Source organism: Rosa rugosa, chromosome 5 (assembly GCF_958449725.1).
Source record: "Rosa rugosa chromosome 5, drRosRugo1.1, whole genome shotgun sequence".
Taxonomy (NCBI): Eukaryota; Viridiplantae; Streptophyta; class Magnoliopsida; order Rosales; family Rosaceae; genus Rosa; species Rosa rugosa.
The window spans coordinates 50,780,986-50,799,574 of record NC_084824.1 but is presented as its reverse complement, the minus strand read 5'-3'; positions in this window follow the sequence as shown (position 1 = coordinate 50,799,574).

The following is an 18,589-nucleotide window of genomic DNA, read 5'->3' as shown; positions in this document are numbered from 1 at the left end:
TTCTTGATGAAGCCATTCTTGATGATATTCGACAAGTCCTCCAGCAAAGAACTGATGTTGTAATACAACACACTCCTAGAGTTTGTAATCGAGTTGCTCACTGTCTAGCAAACTCAGCATATGAAGCGAATCATGCTTTGGTTTGGCTCACACAACCTCCCGATTTCATTCTGGAGCTACTTACTGATGATTGTAAACATTTGGGATGATTTATCCCTTTGAATGAAGTACCCTTGGCTAAAAAAAAAAAAGTAATTTCGTTTTCACCAAAAAAAAAAAATGTTCGTTTGTTTTTGGATTTGAATACTTATTCTTACAATTTGAAACTCTTGATCAATTCTTATTTAAGTTTATGGGAGGGAGGTGTACGTTTAGAGGAAGTACAATATTGATCACATGCATATATGATCCTCGTCCTGAACTTTTTTGTTTTTGATTTGTGGAACAAGATTTCATCAAAGTGCTAGGTAGCTGCAAAACACAATTAGGAAACAAACTAATAGTTACAATAGTAATGAAAGGGTTAAAAAAAAGTAGCTACTTTTTCTTTTTGGGAGGTGGGGGCAGGTCAGGAGGTAGACCATCAGCTCTTAAGCTAACTAGAAATTGTGCCCGCACTTTGCCGCGGAACTTACTGTTATCAATGAATTTTAGCTAAAGTTATTGGTGGAGATTGTTTAGGAGAGTAACTGCTTATATGGACAACAACACTGGAATACCAATTATTACATATTATCCGGATAATTCAAGTTAGTTTAGCTAAAGTTATTTGGTTTGATTTGTATAGTAAGAGGTTATTTTAATAATATGTTTGTAACTATACTACCTGATCATCTTAACACTACCTGGATCTACCCTACTTATAGTCTTTCATACTTACAAGTTCAAATCAAAGACTATAAGTAGTCTGATGATCAGGTAGTATAGTAAGAGGTTGCAGGAGTCTCACTTGCAGTTTACAGACATTGATCTCTCTCTATCTCTCTCTGCTTGAATTAAACCAAGTTAATCCAAATTGAGGGGAAATAATTTGATCAAATAGTGCATACATGATGTGAATTAATGTTTCAAAAAATGATCATAACATGTTTCAAACAAAAGATTAGGGCTGGCAATTTGGGCCGAAGCAACCGAACCAACCGACATCCGAGCCGGCCCGAACCGATTTGGGCCGAAGATTCGGCTTACCGACTTTTCGGCTCGGCTGAGCCGTACCGGAAGTCAGCTTCGGCTCGGCTACGGTATGCAAATCCTCATACCGTCGGTATATCGTACCGACGGTATATACGTATACAACCGAATAGCATACAAAATGTGTAAAACTTCGCAAGAGATAGGAGTCGAACCCCTAACCTCCTGCACAAGATCTACACCTCATAGCCACTCGAGCACACGCTGCTCTTACTATAATATGCACAAACTTTATATTTATTCCCTCATACACCACATAATTAAAACAAAACAACTTCTGCCCTCATTCATCGTTTTTTTTTCTTTCACTTTATTTTCTCATCTTCTTTCCTCCTCCTCTTCTTATTTCCAGTTCCATCACCGTCTTCTTCTTTATCAGTTCCATCATCATCTTCTTCTTTTTGTTTGATTGCCACACAACTCGCAACCTGCAAAGTTCCACATCCCCCATCATCTTTTTCTTTTTAGTATATAAATCACAGCCACAAGCTCTCAATTCAATTCAACCCCAAAACCCCCAATTTCAAGATTCAATTTCTTCTGCAAATCGATCAATAACCCTAATTTTCAATCCAACCCCCAAAACCCAACTCGATTCCCTTCTGACCGGATTTGCAATATCCCTCCCAATCAGACCCAGAACGATGACGATGGAGATTGAGGTAATCTGGAGGAAGAGATTAAGGTAAACTGGAGGAAGAGCTCCGTGTTTCTAATTTCAATTAGGGCTTGCAGATGGAGGAAAGTGTGATCAAGACTGTGATCGGTGTTATCTTGGTGGCGGAGGCCTAATGTCAAGATCCGGCAAATTCTCCGAATTTGAGCCGAAATTCAAACCGAAATTCGGTATACCGATATGTCGGTAACCGACGACGGCGGCTCGGTTTCGGTTGCAGATTTGGGAAACCGACCAACTTCGGTCGGTACCCGGTTGACGGAATTTGTCGTCAGTTTTCTACCGAATCCACCCCTACAAAAGATTGTAAGTATCAGGATCAATGTTTGGATGACGTTGAAGAAGAATATGAAAATATAAACATGAAATGAGAATTATTACCACTATCCAACTTTGAATTAGATAAAAACTAGCATAAATGCCCGCGCGTTGCTACGGGTTTTGGAACGGACTATGCAAGTTTTGAAAGATAGAAAATTTAGTTTATATATATAATACAACTGCTGTTAAAACAGCTTCTCAAAAATATATCCATTCATGCTATATATCAGGAGCTAACATTACCATTAATATAGATGTTCTGGTAATGTTCAAATATATATTACAAATGCTGTTAAAACAGCTTCTCCAAAATACAGTGATCTACTTATAGGCTAACCTAGTGACTATATCAAAAGTGGCATCAGTTGCTGAGAGGTTGTTAGCCTAGTGATGATTAGATGTGGAGGTTGTCCAAAAAGTTGCTGCCTCCATTTCTATTTACACAAAAAGTGACATGATATTTCAGTCCATTTTTTCCTTTTCCAAATGCAACATTTTACCTAAAAAATTAAAGCAGTGCAGGAGATTCTAGGGGATTATTACTGTACATCAAGTACAGTATTTTGTATAGCCAAAGAATAATGTAAACTATTGCAAAGGCAAGAAGGCGAATATGCAGCACCAAATTCAATCTGATCAGTCATTCATTAAATATATCAAGGGAAACATTTACCAACCAAAGTCTTGATGTGCTCCCTTCGGTCAGCAAGCCTTCTAGCTGCAATGGTGTTATTTTACTGGAAGTACCTGACAGAAATCGCAAAATTGAAATGCCAAAAACAGCTTTGAGTTTATTACATCATATATAGGAAGCCAAACTTTAGTTCATAAAAACGAAAAAGAGTATCTTGATTACCTAATCTTTTAAAGGCCAGCTGTTGTGTGAAAATATATATCCCTGCAGGGAAGAAACAGCAAAATGTTGCATTTGGAATCAAACATAAAACAATGCCGAAAAAAAAAACACCCAAAAAAAAAAAAAATCCAAAAACCTGAAAGCCAAAGTTCTCAAATTACCCAAAATAAAAACATCAAATGTGATCATACTCAAACAGACCACCCAAGAACACATAAAAAAATAACCATACCAATCATGAATACAAAATAATTCGATATTTCTATGCCATGATTTAATACAGAACAAACTAAACAACAATTTCAATGTTTATAGAAATGAGAGACACATTAATAAAACGTGTGATCTTAAACATATCATTATCACAATATTCTGTTTGAAATCATCTGATTGATTAATTGTGAAGGGCAAAACCATGTAGTACCAGCATTCACTGAATCTATCTAAATTCTAAATAAATGACTACTGAGGTTCATGTACATCTTCCAATGATCTATAGACAGCACATACAGATATTCAATTATGTTTGATTGTGTTAAAGAGGCATAGATTTGTATCTAACCAGTGGGATTAGAGTTTGATTGATGTTTGTTCTTCATATAATAATTCACTAATACATAAAAGTACATATCTTGGTGTGATAAATGAGAAATCCAACGAAAACAAAGAACAACAGTCAAAAAATTAGAGGAACCTTTATATTGAAAACGGAACCAATGAGGCTTCCAAAATATTGAAAATGGTCATGACTCCCAACTTCATATTATTTTGTTATTTGTCTATTTTATACTGTATTTGTAGTCAAAATATTCAAAATTCCTATCTGGCAAGGATAAAGTGGAACAATAATCAAGTGATTACTATACATTAAAGGGTTTTTCTTGACACCAATTTCAATTAGGAGCTACAACGAAAAGAAAGAACAATAGTCCAAAAATTAGAGGAAAAAGCAATACTGCCACCTCAATTCCCGTCCATTTACATCCCTAGCAAATGCAAACAATCAGCCAAAAAAACAATCCAACTTTTCAGCAGAGTAGTTGTCAATGCATGAAAACTGATTTTGAGAATCTGCAAATCGAAACCTTATAATACAATTGAATGGAACAAATGGTGGAAAAAAAGAGAAAAAAAAACCCAACAACTACATACCTCTACATGCGAAGAACCCAGCCAAAAACGAAGAGAAAGAGAGAGAGATAGAAGATCGCGACAATGAGCCCAACACCTCCTTGACCCAACAAAAACAAAACAAACACCGATTACAACAGGTAGAAAAGTGAAAGAAAACATTAATCCATTGAAGCAAATCATATGCACCTGAGTTTCCAACAAACTCGAAATCGCCAACAAAACAAAATCGCCAAAGAAAGTACTCTCCTGCTTTCCTCGATCTAATTCCAATCTTCGTCTTCCCTCTCGTTACTAACATGAACTCCTGCATCACCGAAAACCCAAATCAGTGACATGCAAGGAACAAACAAACCCTAAATGGAAAGAAAACAAACACGATCACAACATGCAGAACCTATTCTCTGCAACTCTCTCCCAAGAACGCAGAGCTGAGGCAAAACGAAGAGAAAGAAAAAAGGTCGCGTCCACCGAAACAAACCATAAAAGGAAAACAAACACGATCACAACACACAGCACCTATTCTCTGCAATTCTCTCCCTCTCTTTCACTCTATCAACAACAGAAACGCAGAGACCAGCCAAGAATGAAGAAAGGGAAAGAGGATCGCTTCTGTCACCTCAGCCCCTTTTATACCCAGGCCAAACAGCAAACCGCAATTAAGCAAAGAATGGAGGGCAAAACCGTAATTTCACAATGTCGGCTCGGCGTGAGCCGGTACTGTTCATAAGTCGATGAACAGTTAACCGAGAATTAGAAGATTATAAATATAAATAAGATAAACTTTATTCAATATACTTGACAGAACAACTCAGGCAAAACCAAATGTAGTAGAATGTAGGCCTGGGCACGGGCCGGGACCGCGTGTCAATTAGCTAGGCCCGGGACCAAGCCCATTTATTTCGGGCCGGGCTCAAATAAAGATTTTTAGTAATATAAGGACCATGAAGGACCGGACCAAATAGGCCCGGGCCGGTCCTACCGGGTTTTCGGGCCCAAACGAAGAGAATAACATCCATTCATTGCTTCTTCAAAGTTACAAAGTACGAACAAATGAAGTTTCAATTTGAAGAAAAATGAAGGTAAACAAAGTACAAACAATTGAAACAAATGAAGTTACAAACTACAAAGTACAAACAAATGAAGAATTGAAGTTTCAAACATATCAAAGTTACAGACCAAATAAAATTCCAAACCATTTACGGACCAAGTAAACTAGCAGTTTCAAACCACATTAATTTGCTTCCAAGCCTCCAGCTGCTGCCATCAAATGGTGTCCAGCAAACCATGTCATCCTACAACCATTTCCCATGCAGATCACATTATTAGTTTACAACACAGATCACATTATTGCTATTAACATGATCGATCAAGTGGTGACTAGAACAATTAACTTTTCCATATATTCTTGTACGATTAACATGGTGAATGTCCATTTAATTAAGCTTGTAAATGAACCATAAAGTCATCCAGAAGGAGAGTTGGCTAGACATATGTACTAACATATCATCCCCACAGACCATACTTATGGTTCTCTTTTCTATTAATAATTATTAGGCACATAACAATTATCATCATACAATAATTCATTGCCTAACTCTCAATCTCTTATATACAGAAGAGCATACTAAAAGTGTCATCACCTGCAAGCTCACTTTCATCACCGGCCTCCGACTGGCTGGAAGCCACCACCAACTCAGCCCCAATAACTGCAGCTGCGTCGGGTTCCATTGCTACTTCGGGCATTATCAAAATCGATTCTTTAATCCTTGTACCTAGAAACAAAATAAAATCATACAAATCAGTGAATCACAAACTAAGCTACTAAATGAAGAGAATAAAATCAAAACATCATAGCTTGAATCTTGAATCCTTGTACCCAGAAACAACAAATTGGAATCAGATAACCCCAAATGGCCAAATCAATTACGAGTTTACGACCCAGATCAGAAGCTACCTAGTTTGAGAGAGAGAAAGACTTACTGAGACTTTCGGGGAGGTACCACCGTACTCCACAATTGTCGATTGGACCCGGATTTGATGTCGATTGTTGCTGGGTTTATGAAAATTAGATTTCTCGATCGAATTCGAAATCTGGAAAGCTAGAAGGAGTAGAAATCGATTGACTGATGAGGGATTTGACTGGGTTCGAGACGTCGAGGCTTTGACTGGGATCGACTGGGTTCGAGTGATTGCGACTGGGTTCGAGACTTCGAGGCTTCGACTGATTGCGACTGGGTTCGAGGCTTCGACTGATTGCGACTGGGTTCGAGGCTTCGACTGATTGCGACTGGGTTTGAGACTTCGAGGCTTCGACTGATTGCGACTGGGTTCGAGGCTTCGAGGCTTTGATTGGGATCGACTGGGTTCGAGTGATTGCGACTGGGTTCGAGTCTTCGACTGGATTCGACTGGGTTCGAAGAACTGAGGTCAAGCCGACAAGTTTGGGAAAGGGTCGATGTCTCGGGGATGGTTGCGAAAGTTTGTGTCTGAATGAGTGAATGTTGACTGAAGACCTGAAGTCACCACAAAGGCACAAAGGGAGGCTGAAATTAGGTTATTAATATCGGGCTTATCTTCGGGCTTTGGAGATTATGGACACCAGGGCCCGGGATCGGCCCGTTTAAAATGTCATGGTCCGGGCTTTTTTTTTTTTGTCTATTTTTTCCTTAAAGCACAGGTCCGGGCCGATCCGGTCCGGGTTTTCGGGCTAAAATGCCCACCCCTAGTAGAATGTACGTGAAATTTAAGAAGTGCAATGCCTTCGGTAGAAGGGTACTGTTATAGGAGGAGTGCAAGTTGTGCTTCTACAGCTACTTCTATTGTGCTTGTGTCTGTTTTGCATAAAAACAACAGAATATGAAATTGGTGTAGGGCTAAACACAGAATATAGAATTACTGATTTAGTTCGGCATACATCTAGTTTTCAATCTGCAGAATATAGTTACCTCAGTGATACCAGGCTCTTGACGTCAGCTCAGGCCTAACAGTCTGTTAAGTTCAGTCTGGATTGTCTTTGCAGCTCTAGTTGTTCTTCCAGGTAAGTAGTTCAGTTCTTCTTACAGTAGCATTATCTCTCTTGGTTTTTTCAAGTGTGAATCCTTGGAAGCAGTTAGTGTTCTACATAAAATGAAACATACAATAGGCTAATATAGATAAAGTGTTTGTCTTTTCTAGCTGAATTAATTGTTACAAAATGACTCATATACTGTATTATCTAAAATAATGCATTATGAAAATTAGAATAGTGAATCAACAATCATTTCAACATCTTGTCAGATCTTGTAGTAATAACAATGAAAACAGGTCTCTTTTACTGTGATTTTCACATGCAAATACAACATCATTGATGCAGTGTTTCAAACCAATTCTCAATGCTTAATCCTTGTAATGTTTTGCTGTATATGCATCATGGTATTGGACTTCATATTGAATCAACTTTTCTGTTTTTGATTTTTATAAAAGGATTAATTCTTGTTTACCTACTTGAACTTTCACTCATTCTTCATGTTAGTCCCTGAACTTCCAATTTCATCAAGACTACCCCTGAACTCTCAATTTGCATCAGCCGTGTCCAATTCTCGAAGGTCCGTCCAATTTGGACGTTAAATCATGACGTGGCAGGAGATGAAATTGCTAAATTCCTATACTACCCCTTGTCAAACCTAAATGAGCAAAAAAAAAAAAAAAAAATCTTCACGGTTTCACCAACCATGTCCAACCCCTCACTTTGGTTTGATTACCCATATCCTTGATGAAGCTCCTGGGTTGTCAACATCCGAAGCATCTAGGATCTTGAGAGCATTCCACACCTATTTCCCTAAACCATCGATTTATCCTCTAAATACTCCATATTGGCATAGTAATTGTTAACATCTTCACAAGCATAAACAGAAGAAGAAAGAGATGGGTAATCATAGGCCTGAGTATCAGCAACAATATTGAGAAAGAACAAGTAAAATGAGACAATTTGAGAAACCCATCTCCATGCCATGAGATATTGATGCACATTGTGAAATCCCATATGCCCCTGTAAACAATGCATCAATTAATCCAGTACAATTTTGAGTGCATTTGGAAGAAGGTGAAGGTGTCATATACAGTGACTGACGGACCTTGTAGAAATGGTGGAGGTGATTGGAATGACCAAATTATGATCTGGGTATCAATTAAAAGGCTTGAATGACCAAATCACCAACATCCTTGACGACCCGCTGAACGGCACCGGCCTCGTGATCTTCTCCTCCGGCCTCTCCCTCCACACTCTTTCTCAGGGCACCCTCCTCATCCTCTCTCCCCACCCCTCCTTCAAATCAACTCCTCCAACCACTTCCCCCCAATCTATCCCTGAAATCACTGTCGATCTCCACCAACCCCCACATCCCTGTCGTCGATCTCTTCACCTCCCGAATCCCAACCTTCCAAATCGCCGGCCTCGGCATCCCCGTCACAAGCGGTGACTCTAAGAAACTCAAGGGCTGCTCTGTGTCGTCGGCCATGTCAGCGGAGGAGGAGCTTGGTCGCAGCAAAAATAGAGTCCTCCAGCTGATGGCGTCGGTTGGTCCTGTCGTCACGTCGATCGCCGGCTCCCGCTCCGGCTGAGAAGCATTAGTAGGCTGGGTTTCCGGCGAGCGAGCTGGATCGCATAAAAGTCATCAAATTTCCTCAATTCAACACATGCAAACCTATCACAGAGAGTTTCAAAGATCCAATTAATGAATCTCAGAAATCAAAATCAGAAATCCACTTAATGTCCAAAGGCCTCTTACTTATCGAGGATCACTGTCTGAGTCGCCTGAAAATACCTAGAACCCGTCGGACCCCGGAAGACTTCTTTCCTTCGATTCTCCTTAGCAAAGCTCGTCTTCGGATAACTAACACCACAGAAACCTTGGGAATGTCGAGAGGAAGACTCTCCCCATCGGTGCAACACCAAGATGTGACCGGAATCGAAAGAATAAAGAAGATGAAGAAAAAAAGAAGAAGAACAGAGAAGAACGAAGAAAGGAGGGCTGAGGAATTTAGTTATGTTTTTTTTTTCATTTTTTTTTTCACGAAATGACCATTTTACATCTGATAGTGGGCCCCGAACGTAAGATTTAACATCTAAATTGGACGGAGCTTCGAGAATTGGACACGGCTGATGAAAATTGAGAGTTCAGGGGTAGTCTTGATGAAATTGGAAGTTCAGGGACTAACATGAAGAATGAGTAAAAGTTCAAGTAGGTAAACAGGAATTAATCCTTTATAAAAAATGAAAAGCCAAAGTATCACACTCTTCAGTGATGCATTCTATTCATTAATTTTTCCAGTTCAAGCAAACATATAAACATAAGGACCAAGAAAGCTTTCCAAAGTAATATGAGCAAAATTTGAAAACTAACAGCATATATGAAAAAGTTATGGAAGATTCTATGCACATTATAAATTATAGTAAGTTGTTTATTTATAGTATAACTGAAGTAAGTTTATTTAGTATAACTAAAGCAAGCAGGGGGTGGTAAATTTAGGAAAGTTGAGTGCTTCCAGATTTGAATTGAGTGCTTCTACGGTAAATTTAGGATCTTTAAATACCTGTTTCGGCTTTGGATAATGAGCAATTGAGTATGGGTTATCTATCATACGATCAATTATATAAATAGGCAAGTGCTCCTTTGCATTATGGATAGCAATAGTATGCCCGATCATTGTAGGTATAATGGTAGACGTTCAAGACCAAGTGTTGGTGAAATTACAATAAAAATTAAAATTTCTCTTGAGAAACTCGTTGACAAAAGGCTGAGGCGCGGGTATCTCGCTCTCTTTAAGGAGATTCAAGCCCTCTGGGGAACAATGCCGGTGCACCAGAAATCTCTTGACTTGTCCCCTCCAGGATACAACAGCCCAACAACAAGTTGTGTGGCTCACACCAATCTGCACAAATTGGAGGAACCCAAAGCTCCACCAAAAGAACACCTTTCTTTGGCCAAAAAACACACAAGACACTTTGGGGGATTTCATAAAGAAGTTGATGGGTGAATAGTAGTGTTTCGTAATAGTATTAGGTAAAAAACAAAGATATATTTTAGCATGCAACAAATGGTGCTATTTATAGGCTCTTAGGACACTCCCTACAATTAATAGGGTAGTAATCAAAAGCCATAGGTCACAAGAATTAAAACCCAAAATAAATCAAAATAAAACACCATGAGTTACAAAATAAAATTCAAAATAAATTCTGAATTTAAACACACAAATAAATTCAGAAATTAAACACAAAATAAATTCACCCAAATTTAATTTCAATAATAAATAAAATATTAAAATGTAACAACATTCCTCCACTCATTTTAATATTTTAAAAACAAATATAAACCAAAGTTACCGGCCAAAGACGAACCATTATGCGTCATGAAGGTGTGCTCTGCATTGAACCTTCACTTAGTGAAACAGTAATTCCTACTCCAGAGTTGATAGTGGTCTCAGACTTGAACTACAACTGCTTAAGGGAAAATAAGAACTACTGCTCACACATAATAATTCAGGTGTTAATACGAGCTTTATTAGCCAGCACGTTACGGCCTTGTGCTTATCCCGGTTTTCATGAGTGTATTTCAAGAATAAGCCCAATTCTCATAGAGAGCGGCCCCACTCTCACACTCATATAGGTAAAATCCGTCAAGGATGCTCTTGTAACTATGACATCCCACTCATATGAGCTACAGATTTTATTAAGAGTTTTAATGAACTCAACCTCCATATACGTTACAAGATTAATGCACTTACATCATAGGGATGAGTAAGAAAATATAGTGCATTTTTCTTACGGCCACCTTAATTATGATTCGTTTTTCCCATTGAACCCAGTTTTTAGGATCTCTAATCACCAAGTTGGGTGTCCTCATATATGGCTCATGACGATATGGGCTTCAATCCCATCCCCCTCGATGTACTCCAGACCTTATCTCTTGCCAAGCCCTTAGTTAAAGGATCTGCAAGATTATCACATGATTTAACATAACTCACATTAATAATTCCATCACTCAAATATGATCTCACAATACTGTGCTTTCTTCTTATAGGTCTGGATTTACCGTTATAATAACGGTTATTTACTCTACCAATAGCTGCAGTGCTATCACAATGAATCAATATAGGTGGTATAGGTTTTTCCCACAAGGGAACTTCATGCAATAAATCTCTCAACCAATTTGCTTCTTCACTTGCTGAAGCTAGAGCAATAAGTTCAGCTTCCATGGTTGAATTAGAGATTATTGTTTGCTTCTTTGATTTCCAATACATAGCACATCCACCTAACGTAAAAATATAACCAGTGGTAGAGAGAGAATCACCTGACAGAGTATTCCAATCGGCATCACAAAAGCCTTCAAGTACAGCAGGATATTTTTTATAAAGTAATCCATAATTTTTAGTACCAAGCAAATATTTCATAACCCGCTCAATTGCATGCCAATGTTCTTTACCTGGTTTACTTGTGAACCTGCTAAGTACTCCAACTGCATATGCAATGTCAGGTCTAGTGCAGTCAGTTGCATAGCGCAAACTGCCAATTATGCTAGCATATTCCTTTTGATTAATCACATCATTTTCACTTTTAACTGGAAATAAGTGAACACTAGAGTCAAAAGGAGTAGACACATGCTTGTGGCCAACATAATCATATTTCTTCAAAATTTTCTCAATATAATGTGACTGATCAAGAAAAATACCTTCACATGTTTTTGTTATTTTCATGCCCAAAATAACATTAGCCTCACCAAGATCTGTCATATCAAAATTGCTCTTAAGCATAGTTTTTGTCTCATCAATTACATGCAAATTTGAGCCAAAAATTAACAGATCATCCACATAGAGGCTTATAATAACATGTGAATTTTTCCAAGATTTATAATATATGCACTTGTCACATTCATTTGATTTATAACCATTTTCAATCCTGCAGGAATCAAATTTTTCATGCCACTGTTTAGGAGCCTGCTTTAAACCATAAAGGGATTTAGATAACTTACATACCTTGTGCTCTTGACCAGGATCTATAAAACCTTCTGGTTTGTCCATATAGATTTCTTCATCTAAATCACCATTTAGAAAAGCTGTTTTCACATCCATTTGATGAATAATCAAATCATGAATTGCAACAATAGCATCAAATCATGAATTGCAACAATAGCAATCAATAATCTAATGGATGTAATCCTTGTAACCGTAGAAAATGTATCAAAAAAGTCTAGATCAAGTTTTTGCTTAAAGTATATTTGTCTACACTTCCATCCGGTTTGAGCTTTTTTCTAAGGACCCATTTACACCCAATGGTTTTAAAACATGTTGGTAAATCTACTAATTTCCAAGTATTATTAGAAATTAGAGACTCCATTTCATCATTCACAGCCTCTTTCCAGAAAATTGCATCTGGTGATGATAAAGCTTCATGTAAAGAAATAGGATTTTCCTCAACATTATAAACATAATAGTCAGGGCCAAAATCTTTTTCAACTCTAACTCTCTTACTTCTTCTAGGTTCATTTTCATAAGTTTCTTGTATATGTAAATTAGAAGAAGAAAAACTAGGTTGTGTAAAAATATTTTCTCTAGATTCTTGACCCCCACTATTTTTTGATTTAAAATGAAATTTTTCTTCATGAAAAATTGCATCACCAGATTCAATCACAACATGATTTTCAACATCAAGAAATCTATAGGCTGTACTATTTAAAGCATATCCAACGAAAACACAAGTAGTAGCTCTAGCACCCAATTTTGGTCTTTTAGGGTCAGTTAACCTCACAAAGGCTAGACAACCCCAAACTCTAAGATAACCCAAATTTGGTTTATGCCCCTTCCACACCTCAAAAGGTGTAATTTTTGTATTTTTATGTGGCACTCTATTCAACACATAACAAGCAGTTAAGATTGCTTCACCCCAAAGATTAGAGGGAGCACCTGAATCAATCAACATGGCATTTGTTAACTCAATCAAAGTTCTATTTTTTCTTTCTGCCACACCATTAGATGCAGGTGAATAAGGTGGAGTACCTTCATGAATCACTCCTAAAGATTGAACAAAAGAATTGAATTCAGAAGAATCATATTCTCTCCCTCTATCAAGGAAGAACTCTTTAAATTTGGCAAAAGCATCACTTTTATTTTTGGGAAAATTACTGGTCCCCCCTTTAACTTTTGGTGCGTCGACAGTTCAGTCCATGTTATTCCAATTTTAACAGATAACTCCCCAAACATTCAAATTTCACACAATTTGATCCAAAATTACCATTTTACCCCTCACTTATTTTTTTTTATTCTTCTCTCTCTCTCTTTTATACATATGTATATATATATGTGTGTGTGTGTGTGTATGTATATATATTTTTTATTCTTCTCTCTCTTTATATATATATATATATATATATATATATGTGTGTGTGTGTGTGTGTGTGTGTGTGTGTGTGTGTGTGTGTGTGTATATTTTTTATTCTTCTCTCTCTTTATATATATATATATGTGTGTGTGTGTGTGTGTGTGTGTGTGTGTGAGTATATATGTATGTATGTATGTATGTATGTATATATGTATGTATATGTGTGTGTGTGTGTATATTTTTATTCTTCTCTCTCTCTTTTTATATATATTTATATGTATATATGTGTGTGTGTACATATACATATGCAGATATATACATACACATATGCATATATATATATATATATATATATATATATATATATATATATATATATATATATATCTAATGTGTTTATGTATTTGGTAAGTCTATATACTATGTTTATGTTTCATATTATAAAAAAAATTCACAACTTTTATATATCTAATGTGTGTGTGTCTATATATATATATATATGTATGTATATGTATATGTATATGTAGATATATAAATATATGTATAATTTTATACATATGTGTGTGTGTGTATATATAATGTATGTGTGTGTGTGTGTGTGTGTATATATATATATATATGTATGTATGTATGTATGTATATGTAGATATATGTATATATATGTGTGTGTGTGTGTGTGTGTGTGTGTGTGTATTAGATATATAAAAAAAATAAGTGAGGGGTAAAATGGTAATTTTGGATCAAATTGTGTGAAATTTGAATGTTTGGGGAGTTATCTGTTAAAATTGGAATAACAGGGACTGAACTGTCGACGCACCAAAAGTTAAAGGGGGGACCAGTAATTTCCCCTTTATTTTTCAACAAATAGACATAAGCATATTTAGAACAATCATCAATAAAAGTGATAAAATACATGTTACCTCCACGAGTTAAAATTCCCTCAAATTCACACAAGTCTGTATGAATTAATTCCAATAGCTTGATATGCCTTTCAACATTTTTGTGTGGCCTTCTAGTAATTTTTGCTTTACTGCAAGTCTCACATGTTTCAAAATCTTTTTGCACTGAAGGAATTAAACCCAAGCTACTCATGATTCCCACATATCTACTATTTATATGACATAAACGTGTTTGCCAAAAATTCAAAGAAGAAAGCATATAAACTGAAGTAGATGCTTTATTATTATTCTCAACATTCAATTTGAACATGCCATCACAAGCATAACCTTTGCCCACAAATACACCTTTTTTGGTGATCACATATTGGTCAGATTCCATAGTTTGTTTAAAACCAGCATTATTAAGAAGATAACTAGACATCAAATTTTTCCTCATGGAGGGTGTATGCAACACATCTTTCAAAGTTAGCACCCTACCAGAAGTAAATTTGAGTTCCACCTCACCAGTTCTAAGCACATGAGTAGTATGTGAATCTCCAAGCATAACTGTTTTGGGCTCCTTAAAAGAAGTGTATGTCTTGTACCAATCTTTATCATAGCAGATGTGCCTATTAGCACCATAATCTGCCCACCATCCTTCAACACTTTGAACCATATTTACATCAGTTATCATTGCCACATATGGTTCTTCAGTGACGTGAGCTTGAGGAACAGCGTCACGTTTTCGATAATTGCAATTTCGAGCAATATGCCCACTTTTGCCACAAACATAACAACAAGTATATTGTTGCTTATTTTCTGAAGGAGGATATTGGTTCTTATTCACATAGCTTGGTTTGCCTTTATTCTGTTGGTGAGGTTTACCAACTTTTTTCATATTTTTCTTCTTTGGCTGCATAAGAGAATTTTTATGAAAATGACCATTGGGCATATTATTATTGGAAGATACTAAATTTACCTTGGAGGTGTCATTGTTTGTATCTTGCATAAGAACATCTTGATCTCTTGCTTCCTCCTCAACGCGGATGCGAGTCGTCAAGGTCTCCAAAGACATCTCATTTTGTTTGTGACGCATAGATCACCTCTGCAAAATTTCAGCCAAATTGGTGATAGTTAAGGCATCCAAAACTGCAATTTACACAAACAAACCGAATCTGCCGAACCGAAACCGTTCGTGTACATTGTTGTAAATTGCAGTGTTGGATACCTTAACGATCACCAATTTGGCTGAAATTTTGCAGAGGTGATCTATACATTAGGACCTAAAACCTGAACGGTTAAGATGTGAAAATATAATCGAAAAGTGGGTCAAAACCTAAAATCCGTACCTAAGAAAAACTGCGGACGTCCGCAGTGGAGAAGCGCTGATATATCCTTACCCTAGCTTAGGAACGGATTTCCATTTTTTAAACCACTTTTCGATCATATATTCACATTTTAACCGTTCAGTTCTTAGGTCCTAATGTATAGATAATCTTTGCAAAATTTCAGCCAAATTGATGATCGTCAAGACATTCAAAACTGCAATTTACAATAATGAACACGAACGGTTCCGTATCGATAGATTCGGTTCGTTCATTGGTTTAATCGAGTTCGATACCTTAACGATCATCAATTTGGCTGAAAATTTACATAAGTGATCTATACATTAGGACCTGAGGGATCCCTTTTTTTGGTTTTTCTAGGGATATGGCATTAGACCAACTTTTCGATCACATTTCGGCATCTCAACCATTCAGCTTTTAGGTCCTAATGTAGAGATCATTTCTGCAAATTTTCAGCGAAATCGGTGATCGTTAAGGTATCAAACTAGATTAAATCAACGGACAAACCAAATCTGTCAAACTTGAACCGTTCATACTTATAATCTTAAATCGTCATTTTGAATGCCTTAACGATAATTAATTGGGAAAATCGTCCAAATAGTGTCTGAACTTTTCCAGACTATTAATTTTCATACCTATACTTTGAAAAATATCAAAATGATACCTGAAGATTTGAACCTGACCCAATTTCCATACCTAGTAACAGTAAAAACGTTAACCTCATTAACTTTTCAAGGGTATTTTCGTCCCTTCACTTGAACCCTAATCTTTTTCCCCTAAATCGATAATTTCGTCGAAGATGGCGAGGAGCTGTGGTGTGGGAGATGCCGAGGAGCTGGACGTACGGGGTTGTCCTGCGGCGCCTCCGCTATGACGGTGGCTTGTCGCCTCGTCGGACGGGCCATGGTGATGGTGATGCATTGACTGGTTTTCTTTTCTTCTCAGGTGGTGGTGACGTCTGCTGCGGGGTTTATCTTTTGGTTGTCGGAGGTCGAGGAGTGGGTGGGAATGCAAGTTTGGTTTCTGCAGATGAGGATGATAATTAATCGAATTGGATTGGTAGGGGATATTAATTGCTGGAATCTGGGTTACTGATGGGTGGGCATGGTGGCTAATAATTTTGTAATTGGGTGGACTGGTTTTGGAGTTTTTGCTTTGACAATTGGTGCTGATGAAGATTTTCCAGCTGAACGGTGGTTGTAATTGTTGGTTGTAAGAAGAAGAAGAGTACCCATTCACAACTCTCTCTCTCTCTCACAATTTGATCTGGGTTCATCTACAATTTCTATCCAATTTAATAACTAGGTTTTCTCTCTCTTTGAATTTTATCTAGGTTCATCTTCTTTTAGCAACTAAATATCGATCATGATTGATGATGACTTTCCCCCCATCTTTTAGCCTCTCTCTCTCTCTCTCTGTCTCTTATTTTTGTGCTCTGAAAGTTTCACTTTTTCTGCCATTGACGATGGCTTTCCCCCATCTGTTTAGTTCTTTAATTTATTTTTTATCCTAATAGGCTTCGTCCCAATTAAATTGATGATGACATGATTACTTAGAATTTGGAAAATCACAGGCCGAATGGAATTCTTTTCATGGTTCTACGCGATTACAAAAGGTATCAACATTTCCTTATTTATGCCCAAAGGCTTGACGCTATCAAGAGCAGTAATCCAGAATTTCAATACTGCAATCGATGTCGAAGAACATTCTTCCTCCAACCAAATTGATTTCCACCTTGCTGCAGTGAATTTAGTTGATGAATACATACTCCCAATCCTATTCATGACAAATAGCTATAGAGCTCAATGATGGAGAAGATATGGGGGGTGTGCTGAGTGTAGATTTTTTTGGTTGAAGAAGATAGGGGGGGGGGGGATGGTGGTTACAGCGTTTGGCATACTTACGAAGCTAAAAGTAATAATTAATGAACTTGTACGGTTTTTTGCTGATGTGTTAATATGATAGACCATAGATAATAAATCAATGGTCTAGAATTAAAAAGGAGAAACAAGGAGATTTCTTTGCGAATGAGAGGATTCGGATTCATTGGGATGAATACTGAAAGGACAAAAATACCCTTGAAAAGTTAACAGGGTTAACGTTTTTACTGTTCCTAGGTATGGAAATTGGGTCGGGTTCAATTAATCTTCAGGTATCATTTTGACATTTTTCAAAGAATAGGTATGAAAATTAATAGTCTGGAAAACTTCAGACACTGTTTGGACGATTTTCCCTAATTAATTTAGCTGAAAATTTGCAGAAGTGATCTACACATTAGGACCTAAAAACTGAACGGTTGAGATGCAAAAATATTATCAGAAAGTTGGTCTGATGCCTTATCCCTAGAAAAGACCAAAAAAAGGAATCTCTCACTAGAAGAGCCCTGTATATATATATATATATATATATATATATATATATATATATATATATGATTAAATTCAGTTTACCCCCCTGAGGTTTGAGGGTAATTTCATGTTAGTCCCTGTCCTTTCAATTTAATCAGTTTACCCCCCAAGCTTGTTAATTCACCTCAACCGTGTCCATTCCATCCAATTTGAACGTTAAGTCTGACTTTTGAGGGCTAAAATGGTCATTTCAAGACAAAAAAAACTATAAAAAAAAAAGAATTTTTTTCTTTTTTCTTTTTTTAATATTTTTTTCTTATGTTTTTATTTTATTTTAATTTTTTCTGTTTTTTCGTTTTTTAATTTTTTTCTTCTGTTTTTTCATTTTTTATTTAATTTTTTTTTTTTTTGTCTTCAACTTATACACCGCAAGTTATAGGTTTATAAGAACAAAAAGATACTCTAGGTGGTTGAAAGCCGCTCGCTG